The sequence below is a fragment of the Drosophila bipectinata genome, chromosome XL (genome assembly GCF_030179905.1).
Source record: "Drosophila bipectinata strain 14024-0381.07 chromosome XL, DbipHiC1v2, whole genome shotgun sequence".
Lineage (NCBI taxonomy): Eukaryota > Metazoa > Arthropoda > Insecta > Diptera > Drosophilidae > Drosophila > Drosophila bipectinata.
Window position 1 is genome coordinate 12,052,108 of NC_091734.1, and position 17,071 is coordinate 12,069,178.

The window sequence follows — 17,071 nt, forward strand, 5'->3', positions numbered from 1 at the left end:
CTTGCACCCACCTCACGGGCCGAACACGTCGCCCCAACGAGTTGGAGCAAGACGGCTATTGAGCAACGCCCCCTGCAAGGCGACCATTTTACAAGCATACACTACTGTGCACGAGCGAGAGGGAGAGAGCGAGAGAGTACGCTGGCCCCCTTGCTTTGCGCCAGCGTGGTGAGAGCGGGAGCGAGAGAGCCAGACAGAGCTGTGGTGAGTTTTTCTCCAGTCTCACGATCGCTTTGGGGGCGGAGTCTCTCGCTAACACGAGCGACTGTGCGACCAGGACAGAGCGAGCCTCGGGGAAAAGACTCTCTCTTACACACATACACTAACACACGAATACTTGGCGATTTTGTCACACAGCAAGAATGTCCTTTTGGTCCTTGTAGCCCGACTCCGTTGCCTCTACTTACTCACCATTTCCCACATTTCCCATTCCTTGGGCTCATTCCTCCTGCCGTCGACTCGTGTTTGGCTTTATTTTTTATTTAATTTTGCTTTTTGGCGCGAAATTTTATGCTCAAATTGGCAAGGGAGTGCATGGAAAATAAAAAAGAAAAGAAAAGGCAGGGAAAACGGCTCACCAAGCGTTTGAAGTTAAAACCATTCGAAGGGATGATGAATCCTTTTCTGCGTCTCCTATTTTTTTTTTGACATCCTTGTTCCTATCATTTCCAATCCAAGGAATCAAACAATTTATTTGGAATTTGAAAACAATTAAAAATTATTGATAGGCAAGGATTGCTCCTCGGCGAGGCAAGGATTATAAGGTATATTTTCTGATATTTCTTTTAAAGACTTACAATAGTTTCCAAAACAAAAGCAGATCTCAATAAATACATACTCCTTTATTTGTAAATATTTAATGTGTATATATTCTAAGAAAGTTATTTGAAAAATCTTCAAATATAAAACATAATCCAATACCACAAAAATCTTTTTTTTATTTTCCTTAATTTTATGCTGCAAGTGAGGAATTAACTGTAAAATGTGGCACAATGTACAATTGCTGATAATGGGGCATGTGGCGCGCATATCCTCCCGTCTTTAAATTGCGGATACGGATTCGGTTTCGGGATTCTGAATTCTGGATTCTGGCGCCTGCGCCTCGCCAGCTAATTAGTCGAAGCTCCCAACGATCCCCATGGGGATCCACTATATAAGAAATTGTATATATATAGAAGGAGACAGGCAGTACTCCATCCTTGTATTTGCTAAACTTTGCATTAAATTTTGGCGCTGCACACAGGCTGGGGCAATTAATTTGGAGGCGCAACAAGCGTTGAAAGCGTCGAAATGAAGTGTGACGCGAACCGCCGAGGAGCTGCCACAGATGCACTTCCTCAACCCCAAATGGGGAAGGCGAAATGCACTGAAACTGTCAATGAAACTATTTGAAAAATGTTACAAAAATATCTTTACTATTTTAATCTAATTTCGATTTTTTTGAATGAGTAGTTTAGGGCTTCCAAAAGGTATGAGTGCTAATTTTTATTTGGACACCTTATCTGGAATATAAACCTTAAACTATCTGGAGACCAAGCTTAAGTTCCTATAATTTGCCAATATTATGTACATATGATAGTTTTAAAATTGGAAAACATTTTTTTTGTGAAATTTTTTAGCATATTCTTTCTTTTTTTATCAAATAATTACATATAAACATATAATTTTGGAAATACCTTAATGAACCGTCTATATTGTAATATTCTTATGAAAGCTTATAAATACATGTTATATTGGTATCTACATAAAGTATTATTAATAATTATAGAACTATTTTTTCCTGCATTATCCTGGAAATAAGCTCCCAACAATTTCTTGTAGTGTGATGTTTTTTGGATAGGGAGCAATGGCTTTCCCACCTTTCCTGGACTTTCAAACCGTGACATTTTTTTTTACTTTGTATATATTCCTTACCAGAATATATACATTTTTTTTTGGGGTTCCTTGGGACGACTTGTTGTTTTTGGACTCTCCTGTCGCTTCGGCGATTTCAATGTGCGTGACTTTTGCGGAGTTGTGGGATTGTTGTTTCTATGGCTCCTCTGCCTGTTTTCCAGTTGCATCATTCAACCATGACAACAATCATCTCCTCCGCTACTGTTGCTGCCTCTTGTGTTTTTGTTTTTGTTGTTGTTTTTGTCCAAACACTAGACAACAAATTGTTGTAATTATGTTCAGGTTGCGTTTCGCTTGTCGCTTCCCGATGTCATAATGCGTCTGCCCCCTTATTTCCCTTATTTTTTTTTTTTGTCTTTTGTATCTCTTTGGCTAGCACTGCAATTATGGTAAAAGTTGCATGAAAAACAAAAAAAAAAAAAAAAACAGCAGCAGCAGCAATAATAGTAGCACTGTGGCAATAATAATGGTAACAAAACAACTACAGCAAAAAAAAAAAAAAAAAAACAGAAAACAGAAAACGTTTCATTTTCAGTTATGAATTGACAACAGTATTTTTTCTCTTCACCGCTTCACTTTGTAGATTTTCTTTTCGGAAGGGCCTGGGCTGGGGTGGATAGGCGGAAAATTGCGAGGGAATCAGGGTCTGGGAAAGACTAGATTTTCCAAGAAGTTGGTCAAGTCTTGGGTCTTAGTTTCAGGGATTTTTAAAGTGAACTTATGAGGAAGTTCCTATTGAGGAACGCCTCAACACTCTTATAAATAACTTTAGAATTTTCTAGTACCTTTTTTTAAAGAAGTTTAAGGTCCATTTAATTCCACTTTTGAATTAGAAAACATCATCATATCATCGTACTTATTATTTAATAAGGTTTATTATAATTACGAAGGTTTTTGGTACGAAGCAGTACCAGGGAAGTTAAGTATTACTAAATGTACTTTTTCAAAACTTACAAATTTTAAGAATCACCAACGAATTCTCCATCTAGTTACCTTTGAAATATTTGTGTCAAGCATTTGTCATTTCCCTTCAACCTTTTCTATAATTCATCAGTTTTCATTTAAACTCCGAAGCGTAACTTCTCCTAACTACAAAAATTTAACTGAAAAATTTCTTTAAAAAAAAAGTAAGAACAAATTTTTATAAAAAGTAAATAATGTAATCATCTAATTTTAATAAACCTACAGACGTATATCTAACTCGAGCAAAAGAAAGGACCGACTTGTCCAGGATAACCCCCAAAATGCTTCCTAATTTCTACGAGTTGGGGCGTAAAATAATTATTTTGTTATGTATTGTGTTTTTTGGTTTGGTCCTGGTTTGGTGTTTGACTACAACTTATGCATGGGTTCCTTTGAGTCTCTTGATGGCTTGGCTTTGTGTGTTCGAGTTTAATGGCCTGGGCGATGAGGCAGCTGAAATGATCTGCATCTACGTTGGTATATTGTGGACCACATCGAAGGATATACTGAACGAGCTTATGGATAAATATTTTTAAAACAAGGCAGCATATAGTGGAGCTTTTCTGTTTGGTTTTATTTGTAATTTTAAATAAATTAATATGTTTAAATAAATGTTAATATGTTAAGGTTTTGTTTTTATATTTTGGGTTTTAGAAAAAGGCTATTTTTTTTATTAAAATCTTAGTTTGTCAATATATTTTTCCAGTCCTTTATTTATTTCTTTTTTATTTCTTGACAAGATTTTCTAAAAAGGTTTGTTTTCATATCCTTGAAACATTTCTTAAGCTGCATATGTATGGAAGAATATTAATATTAACTCTTCAAAAGAAGATTAAAATAGAAACAAAAAGAAAGTCTGTCCTTTAATTAATTATCATTCCATAACCTAACCCAGAACACCTTAATAGTTTTAAGATCTAAAAATTAAGATGTTGGCAAGTTTCCTGGCAATCCTTTTACCTTTCTTGTAAACTTAAAGAATAAGACCTTAAGGATAGGACCTTAACCAATAGGCCAACATCTGTTATTCGGTTAATATTTTGATGAGCTACCTTCAAAAGTTGGCGTGTTTCAAATAGTTTGGTTTTGTTATATTTTTATAAAATAAAAGCCGCACTCGAACCTTGACACGGACACGGACATCGTCACGGGAAATGGGAAAAGGGAAAAGGCAAAAGGAGACAACACATGACACTTTGCGGAGCTGCAACTGCAACATGCAACAAGCTGTGGCTATTTTCATGATATTATTAAACTGTCGCCGTGGCTCTTCAGGAAAGTAGCGAACCATAACCGAAGTAACCGAGATAATTATGAGATGACCGTCGAGCACTTTTGACCTGGCCGCTAGCCGTCATTGCGTGTCGAAACTGTGCAAGGTTTCACTGTACTCTATGGTACATACATATATGTATGTATGTACGTACTGTGTGGCACAACATGGAATATGTGGAAGTGTGCGAGTGGTATTTGCTTTTTCCCGAGCACACGCACACACAAGTGAAATGCAATTTAGCGTAAGTGCCTCTAGACGCGACAATTGTCGTCCTTTCCCCCTCATCCTGTTCACTCTTAGCGCTTTAGCGACCGCCCCCCCCTTAACCCCTAAAAGGGGCCCTCTTGGCCCCTTTTAGCCCCACACCCCCCTTTAGCCCGTCTGAATCCTTCACATCCTTGCAGCGTCCGAAGGGTTGGACCCAAAAATTGCCCCTGGCTTGCTTACATATGCAAGTTCCGTTCAACGCTTCCGCTCCGCCTCGCAAATATTGTCTGCACTGTAAAAAAAATTTTAAGAAATTAAGCGGCTTGAGAGGGGGATTTTTTAAACAAATTTACAGTGGGGTTAATGTAAATAGTCTTTAATAAATACCATTTATCATATTTCTGCCATGTTTCTAAACACCTCTCTACAAAATATTAAATATTAAATAGTTTTGTTGGGCATAAAATTTATTTAAAATTTTTAAAATATCAAATATTTATGAATACTAAAAAATAAACCATTTTTTTGTTTAAAATCTTAAAAAAGCATCTTAAAACTTACATTCTCAGTGGCTGTCGGGGGTCAGAGGCTGCTCCGGTCGAGTGTCGAGTGTGTGGCTGGAGTGGCTGGCTCAGCACTTGGCAGCGAGTCGCCTGGCTAATGTGCCAATAATAATCATGGCCCAGAAGAAGGACGAAGGAGCCGTGGAAACAGGACCAAAAACGCACACAAACACACTCACCGAGGACCGAAAAGCATCTACGACATCAAATGGCATGCTAGATTCCCGTCTCATATACGCCCGCCCGGTACGTAAACCCCCTACCCGGAAATATTTTACCAACCAGCCGGGGCATTATTAGCTCTCATTTAGGTAAATCCCATTAAAGGAAAACAAAAAAAAAATAGGAAAAATTAGCGAGCCAGGGGAAAAGTAGCCTCGTTTGACATTTGGTTGGCTGCATTTGGGGTGTTTGGGTGGTGTTAATGCAAAGCCTTTTACGCCACCGCCCAGACCACCTAAAACCACCCAAAACCCACCCAGTTCGCCCTCCCAAGCCACCACCACTCACGTTTGCCCAAAAGCCCATTCAAGTCGCCTTCAAATGTCGAGAGAAAAAGTGGCTTTCTTGGCTGCGACAATTTCACGCCTATTTAAAGTCTGTCAAATATTGGGGTTTGTAAGCTAATCGATTTGGAAGTCATTCCTGAAGGAGAATTCAATAAATTTTATATTATAATTCAGATTTTTAGGTATCAGCAAAAAAACGTAAAATCTAGTTACCTTTTAAATATTAGAGTCAAGCAGTAGGCAATGCCTTTCAACTTGCTCTACAATTCATCAGTTTTCATTTAAACTCTAAAGCGTGTGGACTAAAAATTGAAAAAAAATTGAAAAAAAAAATCTTAAAAAAGGTAAGACATTTGCATAAAAGTAAATAATGTAATCATTCAATTTGAATAACCTTATAGACGTATATATTACTTGAAGAAATGGCGTTCTTTAACTGGGATAAGGAGGAAGAACCGCAAGTGATTACCAGCTTCTTCGATAGTTCGATACTAACTTATTTGTTGTATTTGATATATGCTGTGTTTTTTTTGTATGCCTGGAATCGAGTAGTGCGCTTTTTTGACTACGTATTTTCTGGATGTTGTCCTTGGGGCTTTATTTCTTTTATTTTGTGTTTTCTAAAGCCCATGGACTTTCTCGAAATTCTAATTAATTTCATCTGGTTCCTGGCTGATATTTTGCTGAGAATTTGGAATAATATACTGGCCCAGGGCTAAGAATGCACCAGAGGAGACAATTGTTTGATGTTTTCAAAGATCAATGTTTTATTCAAGTTTTCATCAAGTTTTCAAAGATGAATATTGTATTCAGTTTATCTTTTTTGGATTTATGTGTAATTTTAAATTATTAAATATGTATGCAAGTTAAGGTTTGGTTTTTGTTTTTGATTTGGAAGTGGTTCTTTAGGATAATTTAAGTAGTTTTGGGGCTTAACATATAAAGAATATTTAAGCCAAGGAGTTCGTCTTTAAAGGAGGGGTCCAAATCCCGCGGGCATAGGAAATTTCCCTGCCTGAGCTCTGCCACACACACACAGTATAACACACAGGTGGAAGGTGGGAGGGAGGCTAGCGGACTGGTTGGGGGGGCGTTGGCTAGGGAAAAGATGGGCGGGGTCCGGGCATAGAGAATAATAATAAAAATAATTATGCATATGCCACCCTCCGGTGTTCTCCGAAATGCTTCGCAGACTCGCCCCTCCAGTCTCTCTCGGGCTGGCCCCCTTTGACCTCTCACCCTCTTACCCTCTGAGCTTCTGATTCCCCCCATTCTGATCCCCCCTACCACCACCTCTCTACCCCTTGCCTTAGTCCGCCTTTGCTAATTTAGATGAGCATGCTCGACAGTAATTTGCATGCCAGTTTCAGTTCCATTCGCTGTTTGAAAAGGGGGTGGTGCCACCGTGCAGGAGGGGGTGGGGGGTATGGCTAGGATGGTGCTGGTGCTGGGACGACCTAGCGACCCCAGCTGAGAGCCACTTGTCTCTGCCCCATCTCTGCCATCTCCGCCAGCCCGAGCCCGCCTGCCCCCCCTTTTTGCCGTGTGACAGTTTGCAGCGTTGACAATGCCGCCTCCATGTGTCGTTTGCTGTGGATGCACTGAAAGAAATCATAAGCTTGAGGTATGAATCAGAGCTATAATTGAGGACATATTTCTGTTTATAAAGGCCTTTCTTCTTAAAACAAACGCTTTTTTCAAGTCAAAGTCTTAGTCTAATAATTTTAGATATTCTGTTTAATTTTTTAATATTTTCTTTCAGTGTAGGCTGATGTTGCTGTTGTCTCGTTGCTTTTGCTTTTGTGCATATGTCGTATATGTCGCAGCTGTCTTCCGATGGAACAGCCGCTGGCTGGGCCATGTCATTCACACACCGAGTGTGCGACTCTCTCGGCTAAAATGGCACACACTTGCACACTTCCCTCCATCACCACCCACCACCCCGGTCCCCCTCTCCACCTTCTTGGCCTCAATCAGAAGGAGGCCCCAATCCCGGGTACCCAATCCAATCCAATCCCAGAACTGAACTGAACTGAACTGAACTAAGCCTCCCCCATGGAACCTCGTTCCCCGTGCCCCGTGCCCCCCTTAGAGCGCTTGCGTTGTGGAGTGCCACTAATTGAGGCACCCAACTGCACCGAAGCACCGACAGCAATGGCGCAACTGTACCCCACACACACACACACACAGAGAACACAACACACTCATATGCCTCATTCCGTATCAAAATCTGGAAACTTGAGTTCCCGCAGGCTTAGACTTTCCCCCCAAAATTCGGACTAGGCAGTGGCTCTAAATTCTGCAAGCCTCACAATTTGAATTCCTAATCGAAATTTAAAAGTCGAATCAAGCTTAGAAAACTTAGTCTATTGTTTAGTTAGAAGATAGGTATGTATATCTAGGAAAGAATATAGACAGGGATAGAACCTCTTTAGAAAACCTTTAAGAAATCGAAAAGAAACAGGGAAACCTTATAGTTTGATTTTTTTGTTCAGTTATATTATCTTTTTACGATATACATATAGTCTATTCCATGACCTATCTATTCCATATTCCAAGACCTATTTCAAGATCTTTAAAACTTAAAACTAAGCCAACATGCGGCTACTACCATGATACTATAAGTATCCCTTGATCCCTTGAAAATGCAGTTTTCCCTATGGGGTCCACAGGGATGGCTATATCTTCCCCAATTCTCATCCGATTCTCAAGCGGAGTACCTTAAACGATTTCTGGATCGATTCGCCACCATTCTGCATCTAAATCTAGAGACAGAATATTTTTTAGATTTTTTGTCCATTTTTCGTGATGGGATCCCTTGAAAATGCAGTTTTCCCTATGGGGTCCACAGTAATGGCTGTATCTTCCCCAATTCTCATCCGATTCTTAAGCGGAGTACCTTAAATGACTTCTGGATCGATTCGCCACCATTCTGCATCTAAATCCAGAGACAAAATATTTTTTCGATTTTTTGTCCATTTTTCATGATGAGATCCCTTGAAAATGCAGTTTTCCCTATGGGGTCCACAGTAATGGCTATATCTTCCCCAATTCTCATCCGATTCTTAAGCGGAGTACCTTAAATGACTTCTGGATCGATTCGCCACCATTCTGCATCTAAATCCAGAGACAAAATATTTTTTCGATTTTTTGTCCATTTTTCATGATGAGATCCCTTGAAAATGCAGTTTTCCCTATGGGGTCCACAGTAATGGCTATATCTTCCCCAATTCGCATCCGATTCTTAAGCGGAGTACCTTAAACGATTTCTGGATCGATTCGCCACCATTCTGCATCTAAATCCAGAGACAAAATATTTTTTAGATTTTTGGTCCATTTTTCGTGATGAGATCCCTTGAAAATGGGGTCTTCCCCTGTAGGGCCCACAGGAATGGCTATATCTTCCACAATTCTCATCCGATTCTCAATTATTAATTGAGAATCTAATTATTGCAGAAAATACTCAAAATAAATGAGTCAATACTTTGCTTTTGGCCATCAACAGCCTTTTAAGCCTTTTGAGTTGCATTGTTTCGTCGTAGATGTCTATGAACATGAATGCAAATCCCAAAATCCAACAGTCAACATCCAACATACAAAATCCACAAATCCAGAACTCAGAAACCAAAATAGGTGATGGGTGACGATTGGTCTGTCTCCCTTTATAGATTCTAGAAAATAATCTTCGATATTTTTGGCATTGAATTGTTTGTGCCTTTTGTGGCACTTTTTCCCAGAAAATCGGAATTTATCCACAAAAAACCCGACCATGGATGCCAATGACAAAAGCACAAGAGTTGGCCAAGTTTTCTGGTCTTTTTGAATGGAGGAGGATGAGGAGAATGAGGAGGTGTGGTGGCCACTAAATGATCCAATGTGTGGGGCAACAACGACAACACCTTTCCAAGGGAAAATGGCAGTAAAAAAACAAAAAAAAGTGAAGGCAAAGAAAAAATTGAGGAAAATTCATGGCAGCACAGTGGTGGCAACGTCAGTCCCAAAACGGAAGCCATGCCAAAAGCCGGCAAAAAACCTAAACCAAACATGGTAATGTAAAATGGCGGACAGAGTGGGGTAAGGTTCTGGGGGACACCTGCTCCTCCTGGTAGGTGCATACGTCAAACGGTAAACTATGGAGCCGCCATCGCCATCATCACCGCTCCTCTGTGTGTGTCGAGCGCATTTTTGCCGCCCAAAGTGCGGCGACTAACGCCAAAGACCAAACAAAAAAATACTGAAAAAAGTGCAGACTCTGACTTTGGACTCCAAAGACCCAAAAGGGAAAACGGCAAATGTCAGAGGTAGTGGGGGGACGGGGTTCTGGAGACACTGAGAAATATATATTTCGATTGGGATTGGGTTGGTTTGTCACTAGTATTTGTTTAAAGTTGATGTCAATCGGACTTTTAGAGTCCGAGATGATTGTGGATTTTATTAGATTTACCACCCGAGAATATATATTTTGATATAAAAAATACGTTAAATAAGTAATAAGGTATAAAAAAAGAATACCTTATGTTATAACATCACTTAGAAGAAAGTCTATTGAATATTCAAAAGTTTGTTGTTTTCAAGTTCTTTAAACTAAAAATATATCTGGGAATTAGAATACAATCTATACTTATAAAACTAGTCTTTAATAAAAGAAACAAATCATTAAACTAAATACAAATAACAATTATATTTCAAGTCTTATTTTTGGAATTTCTTTCAATGAACTGGGAGGCGACGTATGAATATGTAACCCTGATCCGGGGACTTTGGCGACAGAGTTTTTATGGCACTCAGTCGCCTCATTGTTTTGTAGTTTGTTACCACCACTTCTCCACCCCCTCCTCACTCCACCCTTTTTTTTAGCCATCTTTTTTTCGAGTGTTTTTTTTTTTTGTTAGACGTCGACGGTTTTTACTTTACTTTGTTCAGTTTTGCGTTGAAAGCGCTACAATGGCGTGAAATAATATGCAAAATACTCTGACGTGGTGGGTGTGCTGTGCATACACTGCAAGAAAAAAAAAACGTCAATGGAGTGGGTGGGTGGTTGGTGGTGCACTCGATACCACACGAGTGGTGTTGATCGCCGCACGGCTGCTAATTAGGCCACTTAGAGCTCCGTTCGGGGCACTTTCTGCAGGAAGCCACCGAGCCTTAAAAAGGCTCTCTGGAAACCAAAAATCTCAATCATAATGGGGTGGAATTCTCAGACGATTATACATACTTTACATACACGTATGTATGTACATAAGTATGGGTAATATATAAATGCAAAAATCCCTGTGAGAAATTCCCACCCCATTTTTCGGCCATTATTTCCTAGTGGCATGTAAGTGTGTGCCACATACATGTGTGTGTGTTTTTTTTCGCGTGTGAAGAAGGTCAATGAATTGGTGGTGCCACCCGAGAATTCCCTTAAATACAAATTAAAGCCTCTGGGCATTCGAAGACGATAAGAAAATTTAATTAACATTAACAAGAACAAAATGGTCAGAAAAGAATGAAAAGCTGCTGGAAAGAATAAAGTTTTAAAAGGGTTTCAACAATTACATAAGGTGCTAATTTAAAATAAAGTTTAAAAATTAATTTTATAGTTTTTTAGTTTAGTTTTAAGAAATTATTATAATAATTTAAAGTCCCACATTCCCTTATTTTTAAGCTTGTATGCGGCTTAATCTTGAGGCTTCCTATTATTACAGATTCTTTAAGCTAGAATGTTTATTGCTAACCTTAATATTTTATTGTCCTATATTTATATTATTTGAGTTCCTTATTAAAACATTTTTTTTTCAATTTATTTCTTATTTTCTTTTTACAAAAATTGTTACTTAAAAGTCTGCACAAAGTCTGTTTCATTGACTCTTCGATTGAACGACCCATTCATTGAGGGTTTTAGGTTCTTATTCTTCCCCATACACCATAAAAAAAAGATATTTCCATATATATATGTAAATATATTTATACAAATACATATAAATAATGAGATATATGAGTATATCCTTTTTTTGGGGGGGACTTCTCAAATTACCATAAAGTTGGCAAGCCGGCAACTCTTCTCTGATCTTTTCCTGGCTGTCTAAGTTTTCGAGGCAGCTAACCCCGCCCCTCGACTTGCACCGCCCACGCCCTCGTCTCCCCCCGCCCCCTTCCCCCTCTGTCCTTTCAGCATATCCCTTGACTGAAACCGGGGATCAAAGATACCGCATATCCTGTGCTTGAGTTTCATTCATTCAAGCCAGGCGAGCAGGAGCTCGTGTAAGCTTATACGGGGTCCATTCGACTGAAGGATTCCTTCTTTTTTTTTTTTGTCTCCGATCTCTGATCCCTGATCCTTGTTTTTTTTCAAAGAGTTTGTGATGCTAATTCTCAATTTGGGCAGCTCAGAGGCCTAATTAAGTTGTTGCTATTGTTGACGTTCCAGGCTCCTTTTTGTTTTGTCTGGAGGACTAGGCTAGAAACCCTCAACTTCCAGGTGCGAAGACTTTGCGCAAAAAAAAAGTGACATCTGCCGGGGTCTTTTTTTTTTAAGTTTAGGCTCTTTTTAGATTCATTCTCCAATAATTTGCATAAAAAAAAGACAACAATAACATACATTTTTTGAGTTTTTAAGGAAGAATCTCTTAAGAAACTAGAAAATGCATGCATGGATGAAAGGCTATCGTCTTTTGAAGGCTATATCTTCGGCAATTCTTATTTGATTCTTAGCCCCAGAATAGCCCGTAGATTCATGGACTCTATAAATTTACATACAAATCTAGGGCCTACATATCTTTTCCATTTTTTCCAAGCTTCCTGGAGGGTCTCCTTTAAAATTCTAGGAAATACATGGAAAGTCCCTTTAGTCTCTCATCGAAGGCTATATCTTTGCGGAATATTATGATTTTAAAAGTTTTTTGTTTTTAAATTTTTCGAAAAATGTGACTGTAACCCAGCAGAAGGTGACTGTATGGGTCACAATAAAGTCTACCTTCTATATCTTTGAAAGTAGTAATCTTATTCTTAAACGTAGGGCTTTAGATGATTTTAAAAATGTGTATATAAGCAATTTTTTGTTTAATTTGTTGTCAATTTTTCTAGGGCGTTTTCTATAAAATGTTGGGAGTCGAACGAGATGGCCAATACGACCCCATCGATGGATATTTCTTTCTTTGCGGCCTCCTATGAAGACTATATCTTGGCCAATATTCTGCAGTTTCTAAAGGGTTATACCTTAAAAGATTTTTAGATCAATTTGTAGTACATAAAAACCCAAATAAAAAATGTTAATTAAAAATCTCTAACCCCGATCCTTCAAAGTTATGCTACTCCCGCAAAGCCCATATCTAAGCCAGTACATACATACCCCCATCTTGTAAGGAATCGTCTTATAAATCTTAATAATTCCTTATCATAATTCAACCTTATTTAATTTCAAACAAAAGAAAGTATTTATTATCGAATTTAAGGCTTCGATAGACGATTTAATGGCAAACAAGCTGGCAGATAATTATGTAAAATGTGCAAACGGAATTCTGTTTGTTTGTTGACTTTCTATAGCCATCTCTTTCGTCCTGTATGACTTTATCCTTTCCTGTCTGTGTTGGTGTCTCTGTCTGTGTGTGTGTTCCGGTGTGTGGGTGTGCTCATGTGTGTGTGAAGGTGTGAGCTTACCGTTTGAGTGGCCGGCGGCCATCATTAATGACGCAGGCGTCAGGTCAAAGGTGCAAATATTGATTGACAGCTCATATGCCATTCGCCATTCGGGGGCCGAAATGTACTTAAACTTATGAAACCATTTCGCAAATTATGGCAAAAAGCTAAGAGCATTATTTCGATTAAATTATACATGCATGTATGACATATAAAAATGATCATTCAAACAGATTTTTGGCTTGAGATTTTTAATGTTTTTTACATATGGTTGTGACTTGTATATTATTCATGTGGTTAATGGGTTAATGGAGTAATTCTTTATAAAAATAGATCTCTTTGTAGTTCTCTGAAGTGAGTGCTCAAAGCCATTTAGCATTTAAAGGCATTTTAAGTCCAAAAACATGGTTTCTTGTTGTCGGATTTAAGTCGTTTAGGACTCAAAATTGTCATTTCGAATCATTTGCATTTGGGCTGACATTTCGAGTGATTCTGGTGCGGGCTTTGGCCTTTTGTTTGAATCTAATTTGATTGACTTGTTTCGGTTTCGCTAATGACCCGGCTCGCAGTTTGACAGCCACTGGGTCGGAGCAGTATCTCCTTTTCGTCGTTTTTAAGGTTCTTTTTTTTCGGGATCATAATAAACCTGTTGATGTGGGCTTGTTAGGGCGCGGCAAATGGACCCTTTCGGGTCTCGAATGAAAAATAAAAAAAATGAGGCGAAATAACCGAATGCCAGGTCTCAGTGTCCAGTCATAAGCGTAGCTCAACTTTGTTTGTACAAGACTGGGCTTTGGCTTGGCTTGGCTTGAAGACTGGCCCGGGCCGGCAGAAGACTGGGCTTTGGTCTGGCAGACCAGACCGGAGCAGAAGACTTGCTGTGTGGCGGCCGCCTGATCTCCGGCTGTTGTTGTCGTTAAAGTCGTTATTATTATTTGTGGCTCTTTAAGTGGCTCATTCGCTAACTGCACGACGACGACGACGATGACTACGTCGGCGATATTCGTGTGCCTCCAAAAAAGCCAACAGCGAGAGGGGTCTACAGACGGGAGGGAGACTGGTACCCGTAGACTCAATACTGAAGACTAAAGACTGCAGACTGGAGACTGGCGTCGCCGCTGACAGCGACGGTGGTCCACTTGGCGCTCTCGAGAATTGATTCATAAAATATTATATAATTTTTCTTCAGTCTTCCCTCCCGTCTTACCGTCTTCCCATCTTCCTGTCTTTCTTTTTCCTTTTTTTTTTTTTGTATTTTGTGTTTTAAGCTTTTCTTTTTTGAAGCTCGTTTGAGGGTTTTGTAATTAGCGTGCATGTTTACCCGAATAATTTCACTTCATGGGGCTCGTTGAAGAAGTTATTATCAGTGCCCCTGCCATCCAATTTTTCGATTTTTTTTCTGTTTTTTTGGGTTTTTTTTGTATTGCCCAAAGCGGGCAACGTCCGCCAATTAGTTGGCCAATGTCCGAGAGAGTTACTTGGATTTTTTGTCCGATTTTTCGGGCAACTGTAACGGAAGGAAGTCGTCGTCGTCATCCCACTCTTTTTCTGGACTGATCTCTAACCCAAAGCTGGGGGCGCTGTGTTTTCTGCACAGCGGAAAAATAAATCATTAATCATTAATAAATATCTCTCTAATTTTCAGAAAATTTACCCCTAGTTAGTCAAATTATAGGTTTTTTTTTTTTTGTGGGGTAACCTGTCATCATTTAAAGTGATTTCTATTGGCAGGGAAAATATCTTTATTTGATTTTAATTTGGAGTTTTTTAAGTGGCTGGGAAAAAATCAAAACCTACAAAGTCTATAAAATATCAGTTGTATTATTGATGTATTTATTTAAATCAAATAATCATTAGAAAATTGTGCCACTTTTTATTTCTGTGTAAGGGCAATTGCATAAATCAGCTGCCAGTAAACCGCTGGCTCTTAATTGACATACATAGACCACCGTGACCGGCCGACTTTCCGCCGAACTCAGCTCGGTTCGTCTGATTCCGGGCGATCCAATTTATGGAGGCAGACAATGGCGGACAACCGGCGGACAGGAGGACAGGCGGACAGACGGACAATCGGCGGACAAAGGGTCACAGTCACATCATTGGATTTGCCCTGCGCTTGACAGCAGCTCGTAACTTCAAATTCTCAACTCCCGATTCGAAATTCGCAATTTTCAACTTTGGCAGGATCAAAAATCAGGGATATGACTCTTCAGAGAGAGAGAGAGTGTAGAGTGTAGAGGGGGTCTTGAGAATTGTCAACGAAGGCTGTTACGAAAGTTATGATCGGCTTACGATTTGCTGGGATGTCTGTTTTAAAAAGAGCAGGTGATCTTTGATGGATGGCATTTAAAGAAAAGTCTTTCAAATTCAAGTTCAATGATTAACTAACAATAATGGGTCTAAAAAAAATTATAAATAAATTTAAAAGGCAACAGAAATCTTTAGTCATATATTTAGACATATATTTTTACAGTTTTTGGTCGAAACTGAATTTATGGTTTTAAAATAATTTCAAAAATCTCTTAACCTTAATTTTCAGAAAGACTTTTGTATAGTTTTCCTTAATTTTAAATAATTCCAAACCCTACTATTTTAGGCTCTTAAATATTCCCATTAAAAACCATTCATCAATGAATTTAAATTTTGGGAAAAAGACTCACCGAAAAAAAAAGGGATAATGGATTTGAGTTTCATGTTCGAGCCAATCAAGGTTCGAACTTAAGTATGTTAATTATATTGTTTTGTCTAAACGATTATAGAAATCAGACCGTTAGGTGTTACAAATGACCCAACACGCCATTGTGAGATGGGGGGATATACTAGTATATTCAAAATATTTTTGGGGAAAAATCAAAGCCACGGCAGCGGATAAATCAGTGTGCGGTGGGGATTTCTTTTTTTTTGGGGCCAGGCCACCAGATGCGATCAAAGTTGATTAGATGACTGCGGATGCTGTACAGACGGCAGGCCTCCTCCTTCCCCTGGCCTTTTTATATTGTAGATGCACTGGGAAAAATATTAAAAATATTTTAACATATAGCATATATAGGTACATATAGCACTTAAATCGGACAATGCTAACTATGTTAAAATCGTCGTCAAAAATAAATAAAGAAACCAGTATGTCATTACCCGAAAACCTAATAGTTTCTTTGGTAAGATAGGAACCATGCATAGACCACTCTTACTGAACATATGAAATCCTTTTTTTTATTATTAAAATATATTTCCAACTAATTTTATTCTTCAGTGTATAACTTCTTGGGTGTCGGACGTGCGTGCGTGCATTTTATTACGCGCGGATGTGATGAGTCTATCGACGTGGTTGGGACGTGAACGGGGATGTGAATGTGGATTTGGATGGGGCTGGGATTGGCTTCTCCGTCCACTTGAGTCTTCGGGGCTTGTTAAAAATCGCTGAATGAGAGCATTTTACGACCCGCTTTGATGGCCATCAAATCACTAGAAAGGGCTGGGGCCGGGGGACTTAATCAGAGGGAAATCAAAGTCGGCCATATAGATACTACATTCGAGTATATGGCGGTGGTCTCAAATGTCTCAAAATTACTTTTTCCTCTTTCATTTTTTTTAAATTTAACTAGTCTAGTGGCGGCTACTGAAAAATCTTTCCTTCATTGCTTCAATTAAATTTTATTATTATTATTATCGTGTATTTTTTATTTGATAATTCAAGTGTTTATAAAAATAAAGAAAATGGAAAAAGTGTGTTTGGTTTTTGGGATTTTATTCCAACTACTAGCTAACAAGTTTTTCTGATAAAAAATATATGATTATTATTATTTTGGATTTCCATTTTTTTGTTGATTTTTTTTTATTTTCCATTCACAATTAGTGAACAGTTAGCCGGGCACTTAAAGAAAACATCTCCAACAATATTCAGCCAACTTCTGGGTGGACCACCCACCCAAAAAAACGAGCCAAAAAACTTGTCAACATTTTCATGTTTCTGTTGTTGTTTTTCTTAGCCATGGCTATTGTTGTTGTTGTTGCTAAGCTGTTGCAATGGCAGTTGTCTG

At 38.7% G+C, this 17,071-nt stretch overlaps 2 long non-coding RNA genes across 2 annotated transcripts; both read left to right on the forward strand.

Moving 5' to 3' along the window:
• The first annotated feature begins 2,875 nt into the window (after positions 1–2,875).
• On the forward strand, positions 2,876–3,485 carry LOC138926250 (uncharacterized). Its single transcript, XR_011442700.1, has 2 exons — positions 2,876–3,023; positions 3,085–3,485. It is a non-coding gene; the product is annotated as an uncharacterized lncRNA (long non-coding RNA).
• Positions 3,486–5,521: 2,036 nt separating this feature from the next.
• LOC108133588 (uncharacterized) lies at positions 5,522–6,284 on the forward strand. The gene is made up of 2 exons (XR_001773753.3): positions 5,522–5,758; positions 5,816–6,284. It is a non-coding gene; the product is annotated as an uncharacterized lncRNA (long non-coding RNA).
• Positions 6,285–17,071: the final 10,787 nt, after the last annotated feature.